We start from the raw sequence: 4548 nt of genomic DNA, 5'->3' as shown, positions 1-4548 counted from the left end.
TCGAAACTCATCTTGAAAATCTTCCAGGAGCTTAAATCGGCGATTAGAAATATACTTAATTCCGGAAATTACCTCAGAAATAAGTAATTCGTCAAATAACATTATAAATCATAACCAACCTTTGAACTCATTATTGAAAGCAAAACCACGATATAAATCGAAATCAAATTCCGAAAATTAATTCATTTGCTCAAAATGTAATATGAATAAAACTAGAGCATTATTTAAGAAAATAAATGCATGCATCAATATTTAAAAATAAAAGTCCACTCACAGTACTATTCCGACGATCACGCATTCGTGTTCCGTCATCGAGCAATAGCTCGGTACGTCGTCCTGTACACAATTATATTCCGTGAATAATTATTCAATAATTTAATACAATTCCTAAAATCAACTCCTCATAATTTCACCTCCCAATTCTCCTCGGACTTAGCCCAAATTATACCACTAATACCAATTCGTTAATTTAAAGGTTCCAAGGCAGAACCGAGAGATATCCGACGGTCGGATTCTCGTAATTCGATAATCGAAACCTTAAATTTCAAAATCCATAAATAATTCTAAGTTTCTCCAAAAATTACCAAATTTCACATACAAGCTCTACACAATTAATAGGATTTAATGGGCTAAAAATTGGAATTAAATGTCAGCCCTACGCGCCACCACGCGCCACCCACAGTGGCGGCGAGTGGGGCCCACGCGCCGGCGGCCACCACCTCTGATGGCCACCAAATTTGGACAGTAGCTTCTACTCAACAAACCCAACCATTCATTCAACTACAACATCTCACAATTTTACCTTTAAATGATCGAATCGAACCGGTGAAGAAAACCCAGAATTCCAAGAACCCTAGAATTGGGTTTCGATCAATTCTCCCTCTACACTGCAAATCGGACTGCAAGACCTTAGGGGAAATGATCCTTGTCAAAAACCCGGCCTTCGATGTCCGTCTGGTGACCGGAGGTGGCCGGAATCGCCGGAAATCGGCGAAACTCCAAACTGTAGCCGGGAACGATATTGCCTCAATTCGAGGTTTCTGGGCCAAATCGCCACAACCCAAGGCCGGTAGGATGCAGGGAGGAAGGAGGCGCTCCTGTGGTGGCCGGTTGCTCGCCGGTTGATGGCCGGACGGTGAGGAATCGGGGGGAGGAAGAAAACCCGAAGGAGAAAGGGGGAGAGTCGGGGGAGAGGAGAGAGAAAGAGGGGTGGGTTTCCGGTTTTGGAAACCTACCCGGGTAACTTTCCATATATATCAAAAATTTACCATGAACAGTAATTTTCGTAATTCACTCATAACTTTTGCATACGAACTCCGATTTAGGTGTATCACATGTCCACGGACTCGGTTTAACGTCCTCTACGACTTTCAAGAAGGAAGTTTTCTCAAATTTTGGCCCGATCAAAAAGTCAACTTTTAGGGCCACTAAAATACCGAATTAGAGTAAAAAGTGAGAGTAGTTGTCGTTTACCGTCCAAATGACTAATAAACGGGTAAGTGAAAATATGGGATGTTACACTGGTGGATCCATCGACATCAATTTTGGGCCAGCTGGTGGATCCATTGACATCAATTTTGGGGCCACTAGTTCTACTGGTGCTGGTGGATCCATTGATCTCAATTTTGGTTCCACTGCTTCTACTGGTAATGAAGGATTTATTTACTTAAATTTTGTTTCATAATCTTCCTCACCCTTCAATACTAATACCAGTACAACTCTTTTTGCACAACAGGAGGACAATCTTCCATGGAACAACGAGGAGGAGTTCGCCAGGAGTTTGAAACTCTTCCTCTGTTCCCCGTGCACGGCGAGGACGTCTATGGTAACCCGAAGACTACTTCCGAGGAAGGTAGCGCATATGATTACTATTTCGGTGGCTCAGGCGGTTACAACCGTGGATCTCTAGTTTCTCTTGAGCTCAGCCTCAACCCATCCGGAGCTACTGATTAGGCTTAGTATAGCGTAGTTCCAATTTCCTTTTTGTAATATTAAATCAATAAGATGGTGTGCATGTTTTCTTTTCTTTTTGTTTAACCAACAACAACACCAAGGATCGAACCTTGGTCACCCCATACTATTTTCAAAACCATAAACAACTCTACTGCACACATCTTTCATAATGATGCAATAAAAACAATCACTCAAAAAGAATCCAACAATCAATTAAGTCGCATCGAGGTCTAGCTAGTATCCTCTGAGTCAAACCAAACACAAACAATTTCATCGATAGGATTAGGGATTTATAAAGCTAAACACATCCTGAGTTAGCTAGGAAAAACCCACGTCTTTAGAGTTACTCTTACAACTCTTATAGAATCTCGATAATTCCATCTATCAATTGCTTCAACAAAAACTCACCACAATTCAATCCCTAACATTTAGCGATTCAGAAATCGAATCAAACTCCATATCACATAGTAATTCACTTGAACCACTATGGATACCTAACAAAGTCACTAAAATCAATATCCGAAATTGCGTTTAACTATATCACCTAAAATCAATCACCAAAGGCACACACTCTCACCCAACATCATTCACAAGAACTGATTCCAACTCTCCCAATTAATTACACCAAAATCAACTCCATTGCAAAACTTTAAGTGTCCCGCCTACTTAAACTTAAAACACACAACAACTTCAAATTCACTGCAGTCCATCTCCATACTACGATCCAAAACTTAAGAAAACTAGTTTACCACACAAAGGCCACAAAATTCAATTTCATTCACTTGAACAAAACTATATTCACAAGTCACGGTCAGGTCATCAACCCATGGTGTTCAAATGAATAAATTTCAAATCCAGTTTTCCTTGTGAATCGTAACGTATCGTTCCAAAATGATGCAAGCAACATCAACCACGTATATAAGACACATCTCGCGAACTCAATTCAAATTCCGAATCACCAAAACTACTACTAATTCCAATTCTACCAACAATCCTGATTCTGAAGGAATTATAGTACTCAACGACAACCCAAAACAATGGTCTCTCATCTCTAACCATCGAGCACAAAATAAAATTCTTGTCTCGCACCTTAAACCCTGCTTAACAACTTACAAGCACAAGGAAGAAGTAACCACAATAATTTCTTCCCTAACCTCAACCCTACTAACAAACTCCACAAGGACATCTCATTACAAAACAAGATATTTAATCCTTGATACGTACATCCCATCCAAACATCTGTACGTCCAACTTAAGAAGACAAAATTTATAACAATTCATACTCGTATCCACACTAGGTACGTGCATAGGTCAACATCATGCCTTCAACCAAACACTTCAACATCCAAAAGGACCTCACTTCCATAAAACAAATCTCACCGACTCATCAGAGTTAAATCTAGAGGTCTCTATTCCTCGAAGATTACAACCTGCGGAAACTAAACTTATTCTAATACGAACTTAGAAGACAACTCTACCGTCCTACAGACATACACGCTGTCTAGACCCCATACTAAGACATACCCAATGATTATACCAGTACCGAAGAGTATATGATGGGGATCCGCTGCAGACGGGCCATCACTCGGGGAGTACTGATTATCACCAAATATGTACCTTACGCTCTGATACCAAACTGTCACGCCCCGGATTTTGAATAACAAATTCAAATCCGAAACATGAATTAATACAACTCACATAAATACAACCTGAATTTTTTTTCTCAAAACAACCACACCTCACATCGCTCGATATTACATAAACCAAATCTCAAATTTGTTTATTACAGCACACTCTCACCAAATTATAAATGTAGCTCAATGAGCATAACACACCTCACAAAAGAAAGTCAGATTCACACAAATGCAGCTACTCTACGCAGCTCGATCACCTTTCTGATTTTCCTGACCTGTAGGATTACCCGCTACACCGTTTGAATAGTGTACCGGGATTAAAACAATACAAACCCGGTAAGCTTTTTGCAAAGCTCGTATGAGTAAATGAAAGGATTGCACGATTTAAAGTAACCAAATCAACTCAAGCATAAATTCAACTCAAGTATTTTCTTTGCATAATAATTGAAGTGTACAACGTCACTTCAAGCATCAATCAACTCACATCTCACAATGACTACTCAAAAACAAACAACTTCTTACTCAATATATACTCACAGGCTTATGATTTATTTATATAAATCATCCCATGCAGTATATTATACTTACAGGCTTATGATTAATTATATTAATCACCCCATTCAGTATATCATACTTACAGGCTTATGATTAATTATATTAATCACCCCATTCAGTATGTCATACCCAAGGGCATATGATAACTCATTTATCCCCCAAGCAGTATGATGTACTCAAGGGCATACGATAACTCAAGGTTATCCCCCTAGCAGTATAGTGTACTCAAGGGCATACGATAACTCAAGGTTATCCCCCAAGCAGTACAAAGGCAGACAGACTAAAGCTCTAACTGAATCGTAGAGTGTCACCTTGGCCAAGGTTCACCCTTACGAAAATATCTGCCTCAAATCACTCGACTCCTCATTTAACTCATCTCAACGACTCAACTATAGCACTTTACTCA

Source organism: Rosa rugosa, chromosome 6 (assembly GCF_958449725.1).
Source record: "Rosa rugosa chromosome 6, drRosRugo1.1, whole genome shotgun sequence".
Taxonomy (NCBI): domain Eukaryota; kingdom Viridiplantae; phylum Streptophyta; class Magnoliopsida; order Rosales; family Rosaceae; genus Rosa; species Rosa rugosa.
This window is presented reverse-complemented; position numbering follows the sequence as displayed.